A 27,711-nucleotide genomic window follows, 5' to 3' on the forward strand; every position below is an offset into this window, starting at 1 on the left:
GAAAAAATGTAGAAAAACCTTATTTTTGTGTTAAATTATGGTAAAACAAGAAAAATGGTCTAAAGCGTCGTAAATCGTCGAAAAACACTGATAAATATTATAAAACCATGTAAAATGTGTAAAAACTTCATAAAACCTGAAAAATTGCAAAAAAACCTGATTTTTGTCAAAAATTGTGGTAAAACAAGAAAATCGGTTTAAAACATCGTTAATTGTCGAATTTATTGAAAAAACCATGTAAAATGTGTAAAAACGTCATAAAACATCAAAAAAATTAGTAAAACGTTATTTTTGTGTTTAATTGTGGTAAAACAAGAAAAACGACTTAAAACATCGTAAATTCTCGAAGAAAACTAAAAATATGGAAAAACCATGCAAATTGTGTCCTCAAAAATGGAAGAAAAACGTTATTTCTGTGTCGAATTGTGGTAAATTCAGAAAAAATGGCACAAAAACGTTATTTTTGTGTAAAATTGTGCTAAAACATGAAAAAATGTAGAAAACCGTTTTTTTTGTGTACAATGGTGGTAAATCCAGAAAAATAGTCTAAAACATCGTAAATCGTCGTAAAACACTGAAAAATATTGAAAAACCATGCAAAATGTGTAAAAACGTCATAAAACCTCAAAAAAATTAGAAAAACGTTATTTTTGTGTTAAATTGTGATATAACAAGAAAAATGGTTTAAAACATCGTAAATCGTCGAAGAAAACTTAAAATATTGAAAAATCATGCAAAATGTGTTAAAACGTCATAAAACCTCAAAAATCGTAGAAGAACGTAATTTCTGTGTGAAATTGTGGTAAATCCAGAAAAATTGAATAAAAACGTTATCTTGCGTAAAATTGTGCTAAAACATGAAAAACTGTAGAAAAACGTTATTTTTGTGTTAAATTGTGGTAAAACAAGAAAACGGCTTAAAACATCGTAAATCGTCGAAGAAAATTAAAAATATGGAAAAACCATGCAAATTGTGTCATCAAAAATGGTAGAAAATCGTTATTTCTGTGTGAAATTGTGGTGAATCCAGAAAAATTGCACAAAAACGTTATTTTTGTGTAAAATTGTGCTAAAACATGAAAAAATGTAGAAAACCGTTATTTTTGTTTCTTATGAAGGTTAATCCAGAAAAATAGTCTAAAACATCGTAAATCGTCGAAAAACACTGAAAAATATTGAAAAACCATGCAAAATGTGTAAAAACGTCATAAAACCTCAAGAAAATTACAAAAACGTAATTTTGTGTTAAATTGTAGTAAACAAAAAAAATGGTTTAAAACATCGAAATTGTGATAAAATCCAAAATATTGCAGAAAAACGTTAATTTTGTGTTAAATTGTGGTAAAACAAGAAAAACGGCTTAAAACATCGTAAATCGTCGAAGAAAACTAAAAATATTGAAAAACCATGCAACATGTGTAAAAACGTCATTAAAAATCAAAAATTATAGAAAAACGTAATTTCTGTGTTAAATTGTGGTAAATTCAGAAAAATTGCAGAAAAACGTTATTTTTGTGTTAAATTGTGGTAAAACAAGAAAAACGGCCTTAAACATCGTAAATCGTCGAAGAAAACTAAAAATATTGAAAAACCATGCAAAATGTGTATAAACGTCATTAAACCTCAAAAATGGTAGAAAAACGTTATTTCTGTGTGAAATTGTGGTAAATCCAGAAAAATTGCACAAAAACGTTATTATTGTGTAAAATTGTGCTAAAACATGAAAAAATGTAGAAAACTGATATTTTTGTGTAAAATGGTGGTAAAACCATAAAAAATGGTCTAAAACATCGTAAATCGTCGCAAATCACTGAACAATATTGAAAAACCATGCAAAATGTGTAAAAACGTCATTAAACCTCAAAAATTGTAGAAAAACGTTATTTCTGTGTTAAATTGTGGTAAAACAAGAAAAAATGTAGAAAAACCTTATTTTTGTGTTAAATTATGGTAAAACAAGAAAAATGATCTAAAGCGTCGTAAATCGTCGAAAAACACTGATAAATATTATAAAACCATGTAAAATGTGTAAAAACTTCATAAAACCTGAAAAATTGCAAAAAAACCTGATTTTTGTCAAAAATTGTGGTAAAACAAGAAAATCGGTTTAAAACATCGTTAATTGTCGAATTTATTGAAAAAACCATGTAAAATGTGTAAAAACGTCATAAAACATCAAAAAAATTAGTAAAACGTTATTTTTGTGTTTAATTGTGGTAAAACAAGAAAAACGACTTAAAACATCGTAAATTCTCGAAGAAAACTAAAAATATGGAAAAACCATGCAAATTGTGTCCTCAAAAATGGAAGAAAAACGTTATTTCTGTGTCGAATTGTGGTAAATTCAGAAAAAATGGCACAAAAACGTTATTTTTGTGTAAAATTGTGCTAAAACATGAAAAAATGTAGAAAACCGTTTTTTTTGTGTACAATGGTGGTAAATCCAGAAAAATAGTCTAAAACATCGTAAATCGTCGTAAAACACTGAAAAATATTGAAAAACCATGCAAAATGTGTAAAAACGTCATAAAACCTCAAAAAAATTAGAAAAACGTTATTTTTGTGTTAAATTGTGATATAACAAGAAAAATGGTTTAAAACATCGTAAATCGTCGAAGAAAACTTAAAATATTGAAAAATCATGCAAAATGTGTTAAAACGTCATAAAACCTCAAAAATCGTAGAAGAACGTAATTTCTGTGTGAAATTGTGGTAAATCCAGAAAAATTGAATAAAAACGTTATCTTGCGTAAAATTGTGCTAAAACATGAAAAACTGTAGAAAAACGTTATTTTTGTGTTAAATTGTGGTAAAACAAGAAAACGGCTTAAAACATCGTAAATCGTCGAAGAAAATTAAAAATATGGAAAAACCATGCAAATTGTGTCATCAAAAATGGTAGAAAATCGTTATTTCTGTGTGAAATTGTGGTGAATCCAGAAAAATTGCACAAAAACGTTATTTTTGTGTAAAATTGTGCTAAAACATGAAAAAATGTAGAAAACCGTTATTTTTGTTTCTTATGAAGGTTAATCCAGAAAAATAGTCTAAAACATCGTAAATCGTCGAAAAACACTGAAAAATATTGAAAAACCATGCAAAATGTGTAAAAACGTCATAAAACCTCAAGAAAATTACAAAAACGTAATTTTGTGTTAAATTGTAGTAAACAAAAAAAATGGTTTAAAACATCGAAATTGTGATAAAATCCAAAATATTGCAGAAAAACGTTAATTTTGTGTTAAATTGTGGTAAAACAAGAAAAACGGCTTAAAACATCGTAAATCGTCGAAGAAAACTAAAAATATTGAAAAACCATGCAACATGTGTAAAAACGTCATTAAAAATCAAAAATTATAGAAAAACGTAATTTCTGTGTTAAATTGTGGTAAATTCAGAAAAAATTGCACAAAAACGTTATTTTTGTGTAAAATTGTGCTGAAACATGTTTAAATGTAGAAAACCGTTATTTTTGTGTCTTATGAAGGTTAATCCAGAAAAATAGTCTAAAACATCGTAAATCGTCGAAAAACACTGAAAAATATTGAAAAACCATGCAAAATGTGTAAAAACGTCATAAAACCTCAAAAAAATTACAAAAACGTAATTTTGTGTTAAATTGTAGTAAACAAAAAAAATGGTTCAAAACATCGAAATTGTGATAAAATCCAAAATATTGCAGAAAAACGTTAATTTTGTGTTAAATTGTGGTAAAACAAGAAAAACGGCTTAAAACATCGTAAATCGTCGAAGAAAACTAAAAATATTGAAAAACCATGCATTATGTGTAAAATAGTAATAAAACCTCAAAAAATGTAGAAAACCGTTATTTTTGTGTACAATGAAGGTTAATCCAGAAAAATAGTCTAAAACATCGTAAATCGTCGAATAACACGAAAAAAATATTGAAAAACCATGCAAATTGTGTAAAATCGTCAGAAAACCTCAAAAAAATGAGAAAAACGTTATTTTGTGTTAAATTGTGGCTTAACAAGAAAAATGGTTTAAAACATCGTAAATCGTCGAAAAACACTGAACAATATTGAAAAACCATGCAAAATGTGTAAAAACGTCATAAAACCTCAAAAATTGTAGAAAATCGTTTTTATTTTGTAAAATTATGGTAAATCCAGAAAAATTGCAGAAAAACGTTATTTTTGTGTTAAATTGTGGTAAAACAAGAAAAACGGCCTTAAACATCGTAAATCGTCGAAGAAAACTAAAAATATTGAAAAACCATGCAAAATGTGTAAAAACGTCATAAAACCTCAAAAATGGTAGAAAAACGTTAATTCTGTGTGAAATTGTGGTAAATCCAGAAAAATTGCACAAAAACGTTATTATTGTGTAAAATTGTGCTAAAACATGAAAAAATGTAGAAAACTGATATTTTTGTGTAAAATGGTGGTAAAGCCATAAAAAATGGTCTAAAACATCGTAAATCGTCGAAAAACATTGAAAAATATTTAAAAACCATGCAAAATGTGTAAAAACGTCATTAAAAATCAAAAATTATAGACAAACGTTATTTCTGTGTTAAATTGTGGTAAATCTAGAAAAAATTGCACAATAACGTTATTTTTGTGTAAAATATTGCTCTTAAAAAATGTAGAAAACCGTTAATTTTGCTTACAATGATGGTTAATCCAGAAAAATAGTCTAAAACATCGTAAATCGTCGAAAAACACTGATAAATATTAAAAAAACCATGCAAAATGTGTAAAAACTTCATAAAACCTGAAAAATTGCAGAAAAACCTGATTCTTGTTAAAAATTGTGGTAAAACAAGAAAATCGGTTTAAAACATCGTTAATTGTCGAATTTATTGAAAAAACCATGTAAAATGTGTAATAACGTCATAAAACCTCAAAAAAATTAGTAAAACCTTATTTTTGTGTTTAATTGTGGTAAAACAAGAAAAACGACTTAAAACATCGTAAATCGTCGAAGAAAACTAAAAATATGGAAAAACCATGCAAAATGTGTAAAAACGTCATAAAACCTCAAAAAAATTAGAAAAACGTAATTTTGTGTTAAATTGTGGTCAAACAAGAAAAATGGTTTTAAACATCGAAATTGTGGTAAAATCAAAAAAATTGCAGAAAAACGTTAATTTTGTGTTAAATTGTGGTAAAACAAGAAAAACGGCTTAAAACATCGTAAATCGTCGAAGAAAACTAAAAATATTTAAAATCCATGCAAAATGTGTAAAATAGTCATAAAACCTCAAAAATGGTAGAAAAACGTTATTTTTGTGTAAAATTTTGGGAAAATCAGAAAAATTCCAGAAAAACGTTATTTTTGTGGTAAAACAAGAAAAATTAAAGAATTACGTTATTTTTGCGAAAAATGGTAGCAAAACAATAAAAAAGGGTTTGAAACATCGTAAATCGTCGAAAAAAACTGAAAATTATAGAAAAACCATTCAAAATTTGTAAAAATGACATAAAACCTCAAAATTTGTAGGAAAACGTTATTTTTTTGTTAAATTGTGGTAAAACCAGAAAAAATTTAGAAAAACCTTATTTTTGTGTTAAATTATGGTAAAACAAGAAAAATGGTCTAAAGCGTCGTGAATCGTCGAAAAACACTGATAAATATTAAAAAACCATGCAAAATGTGTAAAAACTTCATGAAACCTGAAAAAGCGCAGAAAAACCTGATTTTTGTTAAAAATTGTGGTAAAACAAGAAAACCGGTTTAAAACATCGTAAATTGTCGAATTTATTGAAAAAACCATGTAAAATGTGTAAAAACGTCATAAAACCTCAAAAAAATTAGTAAAACGTTATTTTTGTGTACAAGGGTGGTAAAACATGAAAAAATGTAGAAAACTGATATTTTTGTGTAAAATGGTGGTAAAGCCATAAAAAATGGTCTAAAACATCGTTAATCGTCGAAAAGCATTGAAAAATATTTAAAAACCATGCAAAATGTGTAAAAACGTCATTAAAAATCAGAAATTATAGAAAAACGTTATTTCTGTGGTAAATTGTGGTAAATCCAGAAAAAATTGCACAAAAAAGTTATTTTTGTGTAAAATTGTACTAAAACATGAAAAAATGTAGAAAACCGTTATTTTTGTCTACAAGGGTGGTAAAACCAGAAAAATGGTCTAAAACATCGAAAATCGTCGAATAACACGGAAAAAATAAAAACGTTAAAACGTCATAAAACCTCAAAAAAATTAGAAAAACGTTATTTTGTGTTAAATACTGGTATAACAAGAAAAATGGTTTAAAACATCGAAAATTGTGGTAAAATCAAAAAAATTAGAAAAACTTTATTTTTGTGTTAAATTGTGGTAAAAAAAGAAAAACGACTTAAAACATCGTAAATCGTCGAAGAAATCTAAAAATATGGAAAAACCATGCAAATTGTGTCCTCAAAAATGGTAGAAAATCGTTATTTCTGTGTGAAATTGTGGTAAATCCAGAAAAATGGCACAAAAACGTTATTTTTGTGTAAAATTGTGCTAAAACATGAAAAAATGTATAAAACCGTTATTTTTGTGTACAATGAAGGTTTATCCAGAAAAATAGTCTAAAACATCGTAAATCGTCGAAAAACACTGAAAAATATTGAAAAACCATGCAAAATGTGTAAAAACGTCATAAAACCTCAAAAAAATAACAAAAACGTAATTTTGTGTTAAATTGTGGTAAAACAAGAAAAATGGTTTTAAACATCGAAATTGTGGTAAAATCAAAAAAATTGCAGAAAAACGTTAATTTTGTGTTAAATTGTGGTAAAACAAGAAAAACGGCTTAAAACATCGTAAATCGTCGAAGAAAACTAAAAATATTTAAAAACCATGCAAAATGTGTAAAATAGTCATAAAACCTCAAAAATGGTAGAAAAACGTTATTTTTGTGTAAAATTTTGGGAAAATCAGAAAAATTCCAGAAAAACGTTATTTTTGTGATAAAACAAGAAAAATTAAAGAATTACGTTATTTTTGCGAAAAATGGTAGCAAAACAATAAAAAAGGGTTTTAAACATCGTAAATCGTCGAAAAAAACTGAAAATTATAGAAAAACCATTCAAAATTTGTAAAAATGACATAAAACCTCAAAATTTGTAGGAAAACGTTATTTTTTTGTTAAATTGTGGTAAAACCAGAAAAAATTTAGAAAAACCTTATTTTTGTGTTAAATTATGGTAAAACAAGAAAAATGGTCTAAAGCGTCGTGAATCGTCGAAAAACACTGATAAATATTAAAAAACCATGCAAAATGTGTAAAAACTTCATGAAACCTGAAAAAGCGCAGAAAAACCTGATTTTTGTTAAAAATTGTGGTAAAACAAGAAAACCGGTTTAAAACATCGTAAATTGTCGAATTTATTGAAAAAACCATGTAAAATGTGTAAAAACGTCATAAAACCTCAAAAAAATTAGTAAAACGTTATTTTTGTGTTAAATTGTGGTAAAACAAGAAAAACGACTTAAAACATCGTAAATCGGCGAAGAAAACTAAAATTATTGAAAAACCATGCAAAATGTGTAAAAACGTCATAAAACCTCAAAAATGGTAGAAAAACGTTATTTCTGTGTGAAATTGTGGTAAATCCATAAAAATTGCACAAAAACGTTATTATTTTGTAAAATTGTGCTAAAACAAGAAAAAATGTAGAAAAATTTATATTTTTGTGGAAAACCATAATGGTGGTAAACCATAAAAAATGGTCTAAAACATCGTAAATCGTCGAAGAAAACTAAAAATATTGAAAAACCATGCAAAATGTGTAAAAACGTCATTAAAAATCAAAAATTATAGAAAAACGGTATTTCTGTGTTAAATTGTGGTAAATTCAGAAAAATTGCACAAAAACGTTATTTTTGTTTAAAATTGTGCTGAAACATGTATAAATGTAGAAAACCGTTATTTTTGTGTACAATGGTGGTAAATCCAGAAAAATAGTCTAAAACATCGTAAATCGTCGAAAAACACAAAATTATTGAAAAACCATGCACATTGTGTAAAATCGTCAGAAAACCTCATAAAAATTAAAAAAACGTTATTTTGTGTTAAATTGTGGCTTAACAAGAAAAATGGTTTAAAACATCGTAAATCGTCGAAAATACAATACAATATTGAAAAACCATGCAAAATGTGTAAAAACGTCAAAAAACCTCAAAAATTGTAGAAAATCGTTTCTATTTTGTAAAATTATGGTAAATCCAGAAAAATTGCAGAAAAACGTTATTTTTGTGTTTAATTGTGGTAAAACAAGAAAAACGGCCTTAAACATCGTAAATCGTCGAAGAAAACTAAAAATATTGAAAAACCATGCAAAATGTGTAAAAACGTCATAAAACCTCAAAAATGGTAGAAAAACGTTATTTCTGTGTGAAATTGTGGTAAATCCAGAAAAATTGCACAAAAACGTTATTATTGTGTAAAATTGTGCTAAAACATGAAAAAATGTAGAAAACTGATATTTTTGTGTAAAATGGTGGTAAAGCCATAAAAAATGGTCTAAAACATCGTTAATCGTCGAAAAACATTGAAAAATATTTAAAAACCATGCAAAATGTGTAAAAACGTCATTAAAAATCAGAAATTATAGAAAAACGTTATTTCTGTGGTAAATTGTGGTAAATCCAGAAAAAATTGCACAAAAAAGTTATTTTTGTGTAAAATTGTACTAAAACATGAAAAAATGTAGAAAACCGTTATTTTTGTCTACAAGGGTGGTAAAACCAGAAAAATGGTCTAAAACATCGAAAATCGTCGAATAACACGGAAAAAAAAAAACGTTAAAACGACATAAAACCTCACAAAAATTAGAAAAACGTTATTTTGTGTTAAATACTGGTATAACAAGAAAAATGGTTTAAAACATCGAAAATTGTGGTAAAATATAAAAAAATTAGAAAAACATTATTTTTGTGTTAAATTGTGGTAAAACAAGAAAAACGACTTAAAACATCGTAAATCGTCGATGAAAACTAAAAATATGGAAAAACCATGCAAATTGTGTCCTCAAAAATGGAAGAAAAACGTTATTTCTGTGTGAAATTGTGGTAAATCCAGAAAAATTGCACAAAAACGTTATTTTTGTGTAAAATGGTGCTAAAACATGAAAAAATGTAGAAAACTGATATTTTTGTGTAAAATGGTGGTAAAACCATTAAAAAATGGTCTAAAACATCGTAAATCGTCAAAAAACATTGAAAAATATTTAAAAACCATGCAAAATGTGTAAAAACGTCATTTAAAATAAAAAATTATAGACAAACGTTATTTCTGTGTTAAATTGTGGTAAATCTAGAAAAAATTGCACAATAACGTTATTTTTGTGTAAAATATTGCTAAAAAATGTAGAAAACCGTTATTTTTGTGTACAATGATGGTTAATCCAGAAAAATAGTCTAAAACATCGTAAATCGTCGAAAACAACTGAAAAATATTGAAAAACCATGCAAAATGTGTAAAAACGTCATAAAACCTCAAAAAATTAGAAAAACGTAATTTTGTGTTAAATTGTGGTATAACAAGAAAAATGGTTTAAAACATCGAAAATAGTGGTAAGATCAAAAAAATTGCAGTAAAACGTTATTTTTGTGTTAAATTGTGGTAAAACAAGAAAAACGCCTTAAAACATCGTTAATCGTCGAAAAACACTGAACAATATTGAAAAACAATGCAAAATGTGTAAAAACGTCATAAAACCTCAAAAATTGTAGAAAAACGTTACTTCTGTGTTAAATTGTGGTAAAACAAGAATAATGGTCTAACACATCGTAAATCGTCGAAAAACACTGAAAAATATTGAAAAACCATGCAAAATGTGGAAAAACGTCATGAAACCTCAAAAATTGTAGAAAAATGTTATTTTTGTGTAAAATTGTGGTAAAACCGGAAAAATTGCAGAAAAACGTTATTTTTGTGTAAAATTTTGGGAAAATCAGAAAAATTCCAGAAAAACGTTATTTTTGTGGTAAAACAAGAAAAATTAAAGAATTACGTTATTTTTGCGAAAAATGGTAGCAAAACAATAAAAAAGGGTTTAAAACATCGTAAATCGTCGAAAAAAACTGAAAAATATAGAAAAACCATTCAAAATGTGTAAAAATGACATAAAACCTCAAAATTTGTAGGAAAACGTTATTTTTTTGTTAAATTGTGGTAAAACAAGAAAAAATGTAGAAAAACCTTATTTTTGTGTTAAATTATGGTAAAACAAGAAAAATGGTCTAAAGCGTCGTAAATCGTCGAAAAACACTGATAAATATTAAAAAACCATGCAAAATGTGTAAAAACTTCATAAAACCTGAAAAATTGCAGAAAAACCTGATTTTTGTTAAAAATTGTGGTAAAACAAGAAAATCGGTTTAAAACATCGTTAATTGTCGAATTTATTGAAAAAACCATGTAAAATGTGTAAAAACGTCATTAAACCTCAAAAAAATTAGTTAAACGTTATTTTTGTGTTAAATTGTGGTAAAACAAGAAAAACGACTTAAAACATCGTAAATCGGCGAAGAAAACTAAAATTATTGAAAAACCATGCAAAATGTGTAAAAACGTCATTAAACCTCAAAAATGGTAGAAAAACGTTATTTCTGTGTGAAATTGTGGTAAATCCATAAAAATTGCACAAAAACGTTATTATTTTGTAAAATTGTGCTAAAAAATGAAAAAATGTAGAAAAATTGATATTTTTGTGTAAAACCATAATGGTGGTAAAACCATAAAAAATGGTCTAAAACATCGTAAATCGTCGATGAAAACTAAAATTATTGAAAAACCATGCAAAATGTGTAAAAACGTCATTAAACCTCAAAAATGGTAGAAAAACGTTATTTCTGTGTGAAATTGTGGTAAATCCATAAAAATTGCACAAAAACGTTATTATTTTGTAAAATTGTGCTAAAAAATGAAAAAATGTAGAAAAATTGATATTTTTGTGTAAAACCATAATGGTGATAAAACCATAAAAAATGGTCTAAAACATCGTAAATCGTCGATGAAAACTAAAAATATTGAAAAACCATGCAAAATGTGTAAAAACGTCATTAAAAATCAAAAATTATAGAAAAACGTTATTTCTGTGTTAAATTGTGGTAAATTCAGAAAAAATTGCACAAAAACGTTATTTTTGTGTAAAATTGTGCTGAAACATGTATAAATGTAGAAAACCGTTATTTTTGTGTACAATGGTGGTAAATCCAGAAAAAATAGTCTAAAACATCGTAAATCGTCGAAAAACACTGAAAAATATTAAAACCATGCAAAATGTGTAAAAACGTCATAAAACCTCAAAAAAATTAGAAAAACGTAATTTTGTGTTAAATTGTGGTATAACAAGAAAAATGGTTTAAAACATCGAAAATTGTGGTAAAATCAAAAAAATTAGAAAAACGTTATTTTTGTGTTAAATTGTGGTAAAACAAGAAAAACGACTTAAAACATCGTAAATCGTCTAAGAAAACTAAAAATATTGCAAAACCATGCAAAATGTGTAAAAACGTCATAAAACCTCAAAAATTGTAGAAAAACGTTATTTTTCTGTACTATTGTGGTAAATCTAGAAAAATTGAAGAAAAAAGTTATGTGTTAAATTGTGGTAAATCTAGAAAAACTGCAGAAAAACGTGATTTTTGTGAAAAATTGTAGTAAAACAAAAAAAAACGGTTAAAAACATCGTAATTCGTCGAAAAAAACTGAAAATTATTGAACAATTATTCAAAATGTGTAAAAACGTCATAAAACCTCAAAAATTGTAGAAAAACGTTAATTTTGTTTTAAATTAAGGTAAAACCAGAAAATTTGCGGGAAAACGTTATTTTTGTGTAAAATTGTGTTAAAACATGACAAAATGTAGAAAAACGTTATTTTTGTGTAAAATGGTGGTAAAACCAGAAAAATGGTCTTTAACATCGTTAATCGTCGAAAAACACTGAAAAATATTGAAAAACCATGCAAAATGTGAAAAAACGTCATAATACCTTAAAAATTGTAGAAAACCTTTTTTTGTGTAAAATTGTGCTAAAACATGAAAAAATGTAGAAAAACCTTATTTTTGTGTAAAATTATGGTTAAACAAGAAAATTGGTAAAAAACATCGTAAATCGTCGAAAAACACTGAATATAATTGAAAAACCATGCAAAATGTGTAAAAACGTCATAAAACCTCAAAAATTTTAGAAAAACGCTATTTTTCTGTACTATTGTGGTAAATCTAGAAAAATTGCAGAAATAAGTTATGTGTCAAATTGTGGTAAATCTAGAAAAACTGCAGAAAAACGTGATTTTTGTGAAAAATTGTAGTAAAACAAAAAAAAACGGTTAAAAACATCGTAAATCGTCGAAAAAAACTGAAAATTATTGAAAAACTATTCAAAATGTGTAAAAACGTCATAAAACCTCAAAAATTGTAGAAAAACGTTAGTTATGTGTTAAATTGTGGTAAATCTAGAAAAATTGCAGAAAAACTTTATTTTTGTGAAAAATTGTAGTAAAACAAAAAAAACCTTTAAAAACATCGTAAATCGTCGAAAAAAACTGAAAATTATTAAAAAACTATTCAAAATGTGTAAAAACGTCATTAAACCTCGAAAATTGTAGGCAAACGTTATTTTTGTATTCCATTTAACGAAATTTGAATTTTCGTCCGCTGGTTAAGACGCCTTAATAATAAATAATAATAATACTTGGATGACTTGTATAGCGCCGTTTTTGTGCAAAAACACCTCAAGGGCGCTGTACAAACTGATAATACATTTGTACAGTGGTCTATGTTATTACTTAACTATTTATGGAGAAAATATACAGTTCAATACTTACCTGATAGGTCACTTGAGATTAACACTTAATTAACCTTAACATGAAAAATGGTCTAAAATATCGTAAATCGTCCTAAAATTCTGAAAATTATTGAAAATACATGCAAAATGTGTAAAATTGTAGAAAAACCTAATTTTTGTGTTAAATCCGCCTAAAACCTGAAAAATTTTAAAAAAACGAATTCTTGTGGTAAATCGTTGTAAAACCTTAAAATTTGCAGAAAATCAGGATTTATGTGGTAAATAGTCATAAAACCTGAAAAATTATAGATCAGCCAAATTTATGTGTTAATTAGTCGTAAAACCTGAATAATTGTAGAAAAACATAATTTTTGTGTTTAATTGTGGTTTAACATGAAAAATGGTCTAAAACATCGTAAATCGTCCTAAAATTCTGAAAATTATTGAAAAACCATGCAAAATGTGTAAAATTGAGGAAAAACCTAATTTTTGTGTTAAATCCGCCTAAAAGCTGAAAAATTGTTAAAAAACGAATTCTTGTGGTAAATCGTTGTAAAACCTAAAACTTTGCAGAAAATCCGAAATTATGTTGTAAATAGTCATTAAACTTGAAAAAATATAGATCAACCAAATGTATGTGTTAATTAGTCGTAAAACCAGAAAAATTGTGGAAAAACCGTATTTTTGTGTTAAATTGTGTTTTAACATGAACAATGGTCTAAAACATCGTAAATCGTCGTAAAATACTGAAAATTATTGAAAAACCATGAAAAATGTGTAAAATCATCATAAATTCGGTTTATTTATAATTTTTCCGATTTTATGACGATTTTACACATTTTTCATGGTTTTTAAATAATTTTCAGTATTTAAGGACGATATACGATGTTTTAGACCATTTTTCATGTAAAACCACAATTGAACACAAAAATAAGGTTTTTCAGGTATTTAATAAAAAAATTAGGTTTTCTTGCTTTTTGAGGTTTTACTAAGATTTACCACAAAAACTCGGGTTTTCCACAAATAATCAAATGTTTAGAGGATTTAACAAAAAATTTAGGTTTTTATACAATTTTTTAGGTTTTACGACGATTTAACACATAAATTAGGTTTTTTTGCTTTTTTCAGGTTTTACAACGATTTACCACAAAAATTCGGTTTTTCTACAAATTATCAAGTATTAAAACGATTTAACAGAAAAATTCGGTTTTTTTGCAATTTTTCAGGTTTTAGGCAGATTTAACACAAAAATTACGATTTCTACAATTTTACACATTTTGCATTGTTTCTCAATAATTTTCAGAATTTTAGGACGATTTACGATGTTTTAGACCATTTTTCATATTAAACCACAATTTAACATAAAAATGAGGTTTTTCTACAATTTTTCAGGTTTTACGACGAATTAACACATAAATTTGGTTGAGCTATAATTTTTCAGGTTTTATGAGGATCTAACATATTCATCAGGTTTTTAAATATTTTTTATTGTTTTACGACAATTTACCATAACCATTTTTCATGTTTTATCACAATAAACACAAAAATTTGTTGTTTCTTCAAATTTTTTCAGGTTTTACCAGGATTTAACAGAACTATCAGGTTTTTCAATAATTTTTAGTGTATTTCAACAATTTACCATGTTTAAGGCAATTTTTCTTGTTTTACCACAATTGAACACAAAAATAAGGTTTTTCTGCACTTTTTCAGGTTTAACGACAATTTACCACATAAATTCGGTTTTTCTGCAAATTATCAGGTTTTAGGAGGATTTAACACAAAAATTGGATTTTTCTACAACTTTTCAGGTTTTACGACGATTTAACACATAAATGCGGTTTATCTATAATTTTTCCGATTTTATGACGATTTTTCACATTTTTCATGGTTTTCAATAATTTTCAGTATTTTACGATGATTTACGATGTTTTAGACGATTCTTCATGTTAAACCACAATTTAACACAAAAATACGGTTTTTCTTCAATTTTTCAGGTTTGACGACTAATTAACACATTTATTTGGTAATTTTTCAAGTTTAATGAAAAATCCGAAATCCGAAAATTCGAATTTATTAGGTAAATAGTCATAGCAGAAAAATTATAGATCAACCAAATTTATGTGTTAATTAGTCGTTAAACCTAAAAAATTGTAGAAAAACCTTATTTTTGTTTTAAATTGTGTTTTAACATGAAAAATGGTCTAAAATATCGTAAATCGTCCTAAAATTCTGAAAATTATTGAAAAACCCTGCGAAATGTGTAAAATTGTAGAAAAACCTAATATTTGTGTTAAATCCGCCTACCTGAAAAATTGTAAAAAAACGAATTCTTGTGGTAAATCGTTGTAAAACATAAAACTTAACAGAAAATCCGAATTTATATGGTAAATAGTCGTAAAACCTGAAAAATTGTAGAACAACCTGATTTTTATGTTAAATCCTCCTCAAACCTGAAAAATTGTTCATAAACCGAATTTATGTATTTAATTGTGGTAAAACATGAAAAGTCATTGTATTACATTAAAAACTATCAAAAACAATCCCAAATATGTCAAATCGACATTATACCTGAGAAATGATTAGAAAACCAAATGTTCGTGATAAATCGTCGCAAAACCTGAAAAGTTGTATAAAACCTTATTTTTTTGTTAAATTTTGGAAAAACATGAAAAATTGTCTTAAACATGATAAATGGACGTAATACAATAAAAAATATTGAAAAACCTGATAAATGTGTTAAATCCTCGTAAAACCAGAAAAATTGTAGAAAAAAACCAATTAATTTGTTAAATAGTCGTAAAACTTGAAAAATTGTATAAAAACATTATTTTTGTGTTCAATTGTGGTTTTACATGAAAAATGGTCTAAAACATCGTATATCGTCCTTAAATACTGAAAATTATTTAAAAACCATGAAAAATGTGTAAAATCGTCATAAAATCGGAAAAATTATAAATAAACCGAATTTATGATGATTTTACACATTTTTCATGGTTTTTCAATAATTTTCAGTATTTTACGACTATTTACGATGTTTTAGACCATTGTTCATGTTAAAACACAATTTAACACAAAAATACGGTTTTTCTACAATTTTTCTGGTTTTACGACTAATTAACACATACATTTGGTTGATCTATAATTTTTCAAGTTTAATGACTATTTACCACATAATTTCGGATTTTCTGCAAAGTTTTAGGTTTTACAACGATTTACCACAAGAATTCGTTTTTTAACAATTTTTCAGCTTTTAGGCGGATTTAACACAAAAATTAGGTTTTTCCTCAATTTTACACATTTTGCATGGTTTTTCAATAATTTTCAGAATTTTAGGACGATTTACGATGTTTTAGACCATTTTTCATGTTAAACCACAATTAAACACAAAAATTATGTTTTTCTACAATTATTCAGGTTTTACGACTAATTAACACATAAATTTGGCTGATCTATAATTTTTCAGGTTTTATGACTATTTACCACATAAATCCTGATTTTCTGAAAATTTTGAGGTTTTACAACGATTTACCACAAGAATTCGTTTTTTTACAATTTTTCAGGTTTTAGGCGGATTTAACACAAAAATTAGGTTTTTCTTCAATTTTACACATTTTGCATGTATTTTCAATAATTTTCAGAATTTTAGGACGATTTACGATATTTTAGACCATTTTTCATGTTAAGGCGTCTTAACCAGCGGACGAAAATTCAAATTTCGTTAAATGAAATAACAATTATTGTTGTTGTATTCTCGGTTGTAGCTTTCTTCCTAATAAGTAGTTACATACATATTTGTAAATTATACGTCGGAGTGCGTAAACATAAATAAATACAAATGCAGTGCGTTGAAATGGTAGATATAAAAAAATTTCAAATATTTGTTTAATTTGATTTTTTTTAATTTATTTTACATAGGTTTTCCAAAAGTGAGTAAAAATCTTTTGTTTTTCAAATTTATTCGTTTGTCTGAAAGGTATTACCGGTAAGTTTTATTTCTAATACAGTGTGCAGCAAAGAGGACGGACGGTTTTAAAAAAGTCATAAAATAGTTGATTTTTACTCAAAAACAAATTTATTGATGGAATCAGGTTCGCGAGGAAATAGCATTTGAGACAGTCAAGTGTGGAAAATCACATCAGGCATGTGGTGGCCGAAATCGTTGATGCAGTGCTGGAGGCGTTCTTGGAAGTTTGCGTAGACTCTCTCCAACATCGCTCTCTCAATTTGGGCGACTTCCACGCGAATTACGTACTTCAATTCGTCCAGAGTTTGGGGCTTGTTCTCGTATACTCTAGCCTTGAGGTGTCCCCATTTTCAGGAGTTCGAACTGTTCGCGGAGCTCCTCTTGGTCTTCTGTTGATCAGTTCACCACGCCTGCGAAGTGATTCAACCCAACGAAGGATGGTGTTTCTAGAGGGAACAGCTCTATTCCGATGAATGTTGAAGTGGCGACGAAACTCACGCTGTACGACGGTGACTGACTCATTATTTCGGACGAAACAATCATAGGCGAAAACGCGGTGCTCCACCGTCCACGGCTCCATGACGACAATTGGTAATAAAACAATGCTAGGAACTAACGAGTCAAGCGGCACCCCCCCCCCCCCCTCCACCACTTCTCTCGTAGACGCAGGAGGAGAGTACTACTCATCTCAAAAACGTCCGTCCTCTCTGCCGCACCCTGTACTTATCTTTAACCCATTACCTCCATGATTTTATTTTTATTTTTATAAACTTGAATCATCATTATAACCCGATAGTATAGACTTAAAGGAGAACCCAAAATCAGTTTTAGAATTTTCCGCCCGCCCACCCTCTCACCGGAGCGTCTAGAAAATTGATGCCTAAACGCAACGCTTGGAGGTAACCCCCCTTAGCAAAATTTACCTCAACTATGGGTAAAATGCAGTAAACTGTATGATTTATATTGATAATTTAAAATAAATAATTGCCATTGTTTATAATTCAATGAAAATATAATTTATTAATGGAAAATACGCAAAATAACGAAAAATTCAATATTAGAAAAAACCTTCTAGAATGAGGAAAACTAACCAAATCTAACCAAATTATTCTCTAAGTGATACCGTTCGAAGCAGTCAAAGGGAAGGGCGCGGTTGCAGGCCCGGCATCGATAGACCGTTGGATTTATTTTACACAGCACAACGAATACGAGTTTCTCCACGATATGGCAAATGAAATTCTTGCATTCGAGGCACACGATTCCCATCTTCTTCGTCATGGCCTTCCTTTACACGAGATTCTCCGAATTCAGCATTGACCAGATTTGGAAAAGACAATAAAAGAGTACGGGTAACCTCCTCAAGAAGCACAGCAACTTCCATCCATTTAAAAGAGTGCTGCTCAGGCAAGATGCAAATAAAGGCCAGTACTGCTTCTTTGACCGAATGTTGACCTGATAATTTTGTACACCCATAATCATGGAGGTCTACCCCACCCATTCCCAAATTATAATTTCGTGTTGGCACGCTGGGCAACCGATTTTTTTTTAACGCTTCCTTCAAAACTTTGCCTTTTTTGTCTTTCTTCAATTTCTGCCAACTCTGCACTTGACTAACTGGCTCCATTCGATCATAGTTCGTGGCCACTGTTACTTCACGGTTGTCCTAACCAACGGCATACGAGGATTTGGCTTTCTACGTCTACCACTGCATCAAATTCACCTGCTAGGTAAATGTTCGCTATGCGCAAGGGAAATATAGAAGAAAATGTTACCTTTAGGCAATTACTTTCCTGTCTTCAACTTGCCTGAAGCTTCAAGGTTAGGGAAGCGAACTGGCTTACATATTCCAGTAGCGTACATTCTCTTATCCTTCAGGATACATATCAAATGGTGAGATGTGAAGAAATTGTCCATAAATAACTCATGGCGTACGGGGAACTCTATATTTTCCATCATAGACAGTACGAAGGATAATCTTTGACCTAATACGGGGTCATATGTACCAGATGCTCAGGAATACGGCATTGCTTGGAAACAGGTAGCCTTCGGAGGAAGCAAACCAAAGCAACCAAATCTCATAGCCAACTTTCTCATCTTGCAATAATGTCGACCGAAATATGGCACCATTTGCTCGTCGATGGAAAGTTTGTGTGCAAAAACATCAAATACAAATAAAAATGGAACGTTAGTCATTATCATACCTTAGCCATTCTGTCAGTTATATCTAGATTGTTGTTATCGCAAAAATGTATATAGCGATTTATTAGCTCGAAATGTGGACGTTGGTTCCTTTTTTGATGACGCTTACACCCAAGGTCGGGTCAGACGAATAATAATCTGTGGTAGATGGCAATGTATTGTAGCCGGTCAACACAGAAACCAAGAAAACGCTTCAATTCGTATATATCTTACTGGAATTCGGTATTGGTTTTAAATCGAGCGTATTTGATCATCCTCTCAAGAATAAACTGAATCACTTCGTCATCAAAGAATAATGAAAACACTTGAAAAGCATTATAAGACTTCAGCTTTTCGTACATATCTTTATGCACCACATTCAGCGGTTCAGGAACGCAACAGTTTACTGTAGTTTTAATTTTTTGGCTGGTGGTGCATTTGAAATAGATATTCGCAAGGTATTACGACTCGCACCAGAGGATGTCGAAGGCTGATTCCAGTCAAGTCGTGATATGCCATCAAATCATCGTCTGTTCATCAACATTCTCTGTTTAAAAATATCCGAAAACTGCAGACTAACTATTATTTTTAATAAAAATCACCCATAAAAATAAAACAAAACCGTATTATTTGAAGGCAAGCTAACAAAAAACATATGAAAACACTGTCACAGCTAACCTCCAAACGTTGCGCGTAGGCATCACCTGATTTCAGTGACATCCAGCGGTCATCTTATGCATATAATACTATATTGAAACAGTGTTGTCGACTATTTTATCTTTTAATAACAATATGTGATTCACACATGTTTTATTTTTTTCCGTTTCAAATATTTTTTTTTTTCAAAATGGGTCTATTTTCAGGGCTTTAGTAAAAAAAATATTAAAAATAGAATAATTAATAAAATTTATTAAATTATGTTAATTATTGAAAGCTAACATACCAATCTGTAAATGCTACATAACAACTTGGTGGGATTTAGCTTTATTCACAGTGAAAAAAATCATACTTTTCATCTATTTGTTTGATACCTATAGACATCGTCATGGAGGTAATGGGTTAAAGTATTACTTGATTTGATACGTATGACATTGAAAAGAGGGTTTATTCCTTACAACTGAAGTAGTATATTTATTAAAACTAGGTTTTATTTCAACTATTTTCTACGGTACCTACCTACATATGTAGTTATGCGATTGCATAATATTGTATCGCTTTCATGTATTTGTTTTCATGGTTAACGGAGCGACCTGACTCGTCTAATTTTCGAAATGTTAATAAATTCACGAGGTAAATTTCGATTGAAAAATCATAGGTTAGTATGTCAAAGATAACCTAGTCTTTTTTCCTAAAACAAGAAGCTCAATTCACAATATGACATTATGAAACTGACAAAAAGTAACACAAAAAATATTAAATATGTTGAATTATACCAATTTAATAGTGAATTGGACAGTAAAATAGAAATTATGAACAATAAAATGATTTGAATCGCACATCACGAATCAAAATTCATTTGGTTTGTGGCACTTTTTGACCAGCAATCACAAACAGTTTCACGTATTTTGGCATAAGTTTTAACATTTATACGTGAAACATCGATGACAGACATAAACTCCTGATAGTCCATAGTTGATTTTTTTCCCTGGAAATTAAACAACACGAAATTATCGCCAAATGTTATAAAAAATATGTGCTTATTCTGACTGATTCTTTCGAACGACCCTGTAGCATATAAGTACGTACAATGAATACGGATATTTAAATATCACAAACCTTTGTTTTTTTTTAATATATCTTCCACGTACGTTTTGATTTCGTAATTTGTGTTTTCTAATAAAACTTATGTTCCAAGGATATTTTCCTCCCCATTTTTAAGAGAGGAATTTCTATAAAATGTTATTAACTAGACCGGCGTGGACTACATGTCCGCTTGCCGCCCGGTCGCGGCGAAGAATGACAAAATTATGTCTTCTGCCGAGTTAATAAAAATGCACAAACGCGAATCGAAATTAATTACTATTATATATTTTTTCGTCATAAATTATTTCTAATGTTTCAATAATGTCTTGGTAAATTATTTTTGTAAAAAAATCTGAACTATACCAATTTGTAAAACCATAAATAAATAGTAAAATTGAGGGATTTTCGTCACAAAACGCGTGTTCGGATTTATTTATTAGTAATTTTATTTGAAATAAAAACAAAATTCTTATACATACTTATGATAGATAATTTATTGATTGTTTATACTGAATTATTATATGATTTGAAATATTTGTTGTATAATACAAGTTCACCTTTGAAAATGCAACAAATCTGCGCAACGTCCAACGGTAACACTTTATTATGATATGAAAATTTATTATTTTTCATAATTTAACATCTTACTTTACTAGATAACATAACGATCTTTCAAAATCAATTTGTGTTTTTTTCTAGAAAAGTGTCTATACGTCTAAAACTGGCCTCAAAAATGCCAAATTTCAGGTCAAGTCTACCTATTTCGCCTTAAACCACAATTTAACACAAAAATAAGGTTTTACGCCTAATTAACCCATAAATTTGATTGATCTATCATTTTTCAGCTTTTATGACTATTTACCTCATAAATTCGGATTATCTGCAAATTTTCAGGTTTTACGACGATTTAACACTTAAATTCGGTTTTTCTATTGTTTTTCAGGGTTTCCGACGATTTTACACATTTTGCATTGTTTTTCAACAATCTTTCAGTTTTTAAGAAAATTTAACACATAAATATGGTTTTTCTACAATTTTTCAGGTTTTACGAGAATTTAACACATTCAAAGGGTTTTTCAATAATTTTTAGTGTTTTAAAGACGATTTACCACGTTTTATATAATTATTCATGTTTTACCACAATTTAACACAAAAATTAGGTTTTTTCTACAATTTTTCATGTTTTATGACATTTTCATATAAACAAAAATTTTCATTTTTTTGACGATTTGACACAATTTTCATGGTTTTTACGATGTTTTAGACAATTTTTCATCTTTTACACAATTCAAAACAAATAAACGTTTTTCTACATTTTTTCAGGGTTGATAACGATTTTATACATTTTGCTTGGTTTTTCGGAATGATTTTTTTGTGTTTTAAGACGATTTATTACGTTTAACAGGATTTTTCAATGATTATTAGTGTTATACGACGATTAAACAAATTTTAATGGTTTTGCTATAATTTTCACTGTTCAAAGACGAATTAACACATTTTTACGGTTTTTCTTTAGTTTTCAGTGTAACGGTTAACGAGATAACCGATTATAACGAAACTCATAATATACTACCAAAACATCCGTGGACTACGAATAAAACTAGACGATCTACACGCAGCTCTTCCATCCCATCATCAAGACGTATATGCACTTACGGAAACCTGGCTTGACCCTGCAATAAAATCATCTGAATTTGGACTCACTAAGTACAAAATTTTTCACTGTGACAGAAATGCCAGATCAAGTTCGAAGTCAAGAGGCGGAGGTGTTTTAGAAGCAATTTAACGAAACTACTCACCTAGAAAGTTACAGACGAAAAACAACAACATTGAAAATTTATTTGTGCAAATCTCTACTGGAAAAAAATATTATTGGAACCACCTACCTACCATCACTCTCCGATATTCAAACATATAGAAACTACTGTAAAGACGTTGAACATCTCCTGTCAAAACACCCAAACTCAAAACTTGTTATTCTTGGAGACTACAACCTTCCAAATCTAAAATGGGAATCCAACGACAGCGGCTACATCACAAACGAAAGCAAAAATGAACGGGCAGGAGAAATCTGGGACACAGCAAAAATTTTAAACCCGTACCAGCACAATTTCATTTATAATAATAACGATCGCTTACGAAATGTACTTGGTACTATCAAACATTCCTAAAATATCTGTAGAACTATCTAATGATCCGCTCCTACCTGCCGACAATCGCTGTACTGGACGGGAGTCCGCACAAGACTAAGCAGTGTCTTTAACCGATGGGAATGCTCCTTTACGGCCGATGATGATGATAGTTGTATGAGATTATTGCAATCTGCCTCCCGCAACCGGTGCTCGGTGAATGTTGGGCACTGGGTGTTTTGTCGTCGCTGCTCGCTTCTGGCGTTGACGGTTTTGGGCCGGCTGGTGGCCTTGAAGAGGCAACACCAGAAGGTTTGGAGCAGAAGACTAGGGTGAGGTGAGGCAGTTGGTGGGCAGGGGTAACTTGTTGAAATAAAAACGCTTGTTTTGATGGTAAAGTTGAACTGATTTAATATTTTTAATGTCGCTGCTTATATTCTATAAGGCTGACTCGCAGCCGACATTTGGCTGTCGACCGAAAAAGGGTGAGGATTCTATCCGCGCCACAAACGCGTACATAAGTCACCGTAAAATGTTGCATATTAATTTTGCCGGTGTTTTAGCCGAAGACAGACGCTTGAATTTGAGAGTTTGCAAAGATTTTGCAAGCTTGCCTGTATTACAATTACATAGTATTATTATATAGCAGATATAACAATGTGTATCTTGACAACTAGATTTTTAGTTTGTCAAGATACGACCAAAAATAAGAAATGTTTGTAAAATAAAAGTGTAAAAATCTTGAAGCGATCAAATTTACAAAACGGTTATGGCAGTATTTTTCCTAGGTCCCCCGTGACATAGCGCTCCGAAAGAGGAAAGATTCACTATGCTACGAGGTTCCTGGATTTTTGTAGAGGCAAATATGTTAAAATAACTATACAAAACTGGTTACATAAAATCGTTAAAAAACGGCATTTTAAATATCTCCTCAGTGGTAGCATATCGCAAATAGTTTTTATTTGACTACCGCCGAGGAGATGTACAAGTTAAAAATAGGTATTAGTAACATTTAGTAAATTATAATTTGTATACAGAAAAATCTGAACATCGTACCGCTCGGCCGGGGTACGTGCGTGATACGGTACCGATGCTTTTCGGGGTCAGAATTTTTGGGCAATTTTGGCCGAAACGGGATACAAATTAGCAGTGGCGGGGAGTGAGGAATTTGCCAGTGGCGTGGAGTTGGCACATTTTATAAATGTAAACATATTTTTACAAAATGAAAAAATGTGGCCAACAACGTCCGTTACATCCCTGATTAATATAAAATAACCATTTCATTATTAAACTCCTTCCAAGACGAGTTGGAGCCATGTTTGTGCTAACACAACAGCTGACGCAGCCATAGGATTAATTATTTTGTTTTGTTGTCACACGGCAGCAGAAAGTTTAAACGGAAGCGAGTGGGCTAAAGTCACGGGCGTGACTTGCAATATTTTTTCTCTTCGTGGAGAAGAGAAAAAGTGCATTGGATCTCGATCGCCAAGGATCGGCGTAATAGTTTTCTGTTCCAGGCAAATTACTAAAACCAGGAAAATTTACTAAAACAAGGAAAGAACCAGGAAGGAGCCAGACCAGGGAAGGACAATTTGTCACGGCCAAGGCGAGCGCTGACTCACAAAACAGAACGAGGACCATCCAAAGAAAGACTTATTTGGACAAGGGGCCCAAGACGAGATCTGGAGATAAGTAACCTTATTTTTTTGTGGAGGAAATTGTTAATTTTTTTTTAAACTTTTTATTGTGGCCTTTTTTTCTTTTTGGATATGGAATCGGGCAGGATTTCGTGTTTTAACCATCTCATGGGATATTGGACGATTTTTAAGTACGGATTGAGCAGTTTTTCGTCATAAATGATGAGAATGTTAACGCAATTAAAAAAAGGGCTTTTTTGTTGAATCTGTAAAGCAGGGTACTCACCAAGAGTGTAGCATGTAACGTAACTGATACTGTATCAATCTGCAAGTGGGTACGGCTCGTCCACGGTAACCGCGTATCCAGCTACGAGCTCCCGGATCCGCCTTTAGTGCTCGCTATAGCAGGGTACTCACCAAGAGTGTAGCATGTAACGTAACTGATACTGTATCAATCTGCAAGTGGGTACGGCTCGTCCACGGTAACCGCGTATCCAGCTACGAGCTCCCGGATCCGCCTTTAGTGCTCGCTATAGCAGGGTACTCACCAAAAGTGTAGCATGTAACGTAACTGATACTGTATCAATCTGCAAGTGGGTACGGCTCGTCCACGGTCACCGCGTATCCAGCTAAGAGCTCCCGGATCCGCCTTTAGTGCTCGCTATAGCAGGGTACTCACCAAAAGTGTAGCATGTAACGTAACTGATACTGTATCAATCTGCAAGTGGGTACGGCTCGTCCACGGTCACCGCGTATCCAGCTACGAGCTCCCGGATCCGCCTTTAGTGCTCGCTATAGCAGGGTACTCACCAAAAGTGTAGCATGTAACGTAACTGATACTGTATCAATCTGCAAGTGGGTACGGCTCGTCCACGGTCACCGCGTATCCAGCTACGAGCTCCCGGATCCGCCTTTAGTGCTCGCTATAGCAGGGTACTCACCAAGAGTGTAGCATGTAACGTAACTGATACTGTATCAATCTGCAAGTGGGTACGGCTCGTCCACGGTCACCGCGTATCCAGCTACGAGCTCCCGGATCCGCCTTTAGTGCTCGCTATGGTGCTCGCAGTGAAACCGGGTCGCTGCGAGCACACTGCGCTCCACCCGCGAGCGGCTCGCAGTAGGCTCGCGCATACGTACTCACTTGATACAGTATCAGATACGTTACATGTTACACGGTTAGGTGAGTACCCTGTTTTAGAACCAGAAACGCTGTCTTTGCTGATTAATTTGTGTTTTCCACTTAAAGTAACGGAGTTATCGTTTGAGAAGTTATTGGCGCTTCTCGATAAACATTGCAGTAAAAAACATTCTGTTTTTTTATGCAACAAGACAGGAGATTGGGGAATCGATTAGAGATTTTGCAGTCAGAGTACGGTCATTGTCAACTTTTTGTGAATTTGAGTCTAGATTAGAAAATAATCTTGTAGACATTTTTGCCGTCGGTTTGCTACCGGGGAGGATTAAAGAGAAAATCTATTTAGAAGGACTGAAATTATCTCTTGGGGAACTTGAAGAAGTAGCCAGTAATATGTCGGTGTTAGACATCGCTAGTAATTCGGTAAAGTCGGAGATTAACATCATTAATAAAAGTTCCAACAGTAAACGTCGTCCGTTAAGAAGGCGAAGTTTTTATCCGCCTCGGGCGTAAACCGTAATATATCACCGAGCGCAAAATTGCCGTGCCAAATTTGCAAGAAAACGAGTCATGGTACTAATACGTGCAAATTTCGCAACGCTAGATGTTACAAAAAACAATCGGGTGGATCATCTACAGAAATTTTGTGTTTACAATAATAATTCGGATAGTGTCGATCCTATTTTTGAGGATTACCGTAGTAATGATAATCTTATAGCGTCAATCAACCCGTTTACAGTAGATATTCTAATAAATACTTTAAGATTTAGGGCGATTGTCGATTCGGGATCATCGTTGTGTGTAATGCAAGAGGATATTTTTAACCGTAATTTTTGTTCGGTAAAATTATTGCCAGACAACCGTGTTATTTCGGGTTACGCAGGGAACGCGTTTAAAGTTATTGGCAAAGCAATTTTCGAGGTGAGGTATAAAAATAAAAACATGAATGTTACATTCATTATTGTTGCTGGGGGTACTCAGCTAATTGTAGGTAAAGATTTCGTGGATATATTTGGTTTAAAAATCGCGTCGGTGCAAAATACCATTAATTTGGTGAATCCGGAGAAGCAGAATAGAGATAATGTCATTTGCGAATTTCCGGAACTTTTTTTGGGGACAATTTAGGTAAATTTAATAAATTCAAGGTGTCTTTTAAGGTAAATAAAGACGCGAGTCCGTTTTAATGCTAGACCGGTTCCTTTTTCAATCAAAGGGAAGATTGAAGCCGAATTAAAGGCGATGGTTAAAGACGGTATAATTTCACCAGTAACGAGTTGTGAATTTGCTTCCCCGATAGTATCAGTAATTAAAAAGAATGGTGACATAAGAATTTGGGCGGAATACAAACGAACTCTCAACTTAATTACAAATTTAGAAAAATATCCGCTTCCCAAGATAGAAGAGGTCATTCATAAGATTAGTTCAGGTAGTTATTTTGAACCTGCGGAGGTAAGATAGATTCGCTCCGTGACCGGTGAGTATTTGGGTTAGCTCAAAGGTTGGTGTTATCTTCTTTCCAAACTCCTTAGCTTTGCTTATACTTCTGAAGAAGAGTCTTGTTCCTTTTCCCGCGTCAGAGTTCTTGTATCTTTGATCCTATTCTTCAAGAATAGCTTCTTATATTTTGAGCTTGGCATAACTTAATGGGAATTTTGAGTAGAGTTTTTGTTTTTTTGTCTTTTAGTGCAACGTCCTTTGCTAACTCGTCGGTTATTTCATCACCATGAAGTATATTGTGCCCCCGTATCCACAAAAATGTACAACTCAATCCTTTTTCTTTTATAAGTTGTGAAGAGCATTGTATATCAAATACCATTGGATTGGTGGATGTCTCACACTCCAGTACGTGAGAAGCGCTCTGCAAATACCATTGGATTGGTGGATGTCTCACACTCCAGTACGTGAGAAGCGCTCTGCAAATACCATTGGATTGGTGGATGTCTCACACTCCAGTACGTGAGAAGCGCTCTGCAAATACCATTGGATTGGTGGATGTCTCACACTCCAGTACGTAAGAAGCGCTCTGCAAATACCATTGGATTGGTGGATGTCTCACACTCCAGTACGTGAGAAGCGCTCTGCAAATACCATTGGATTGGTGGATGTCTCACACTCCAGTACGTAAGAAGCGCTCTGCAAATACCATTGGATTGGTGGATGTCTCACAC

Source organism: Hesperophylax consimilis, chromosome 12 (assembly GCF_061612785.1).
Source record: "Hesperophylax consimilis isolate HC1 chromosome 12, BYU_Hcon_1.0, whole genome shotgun sequence".
Lineage (NCBI taxonomy): Eukaryota > Metazoa > Arthropoda > Insecta > Trichoptera > Limnephilidae > Hesperophylax > Hesperophylax consimilis.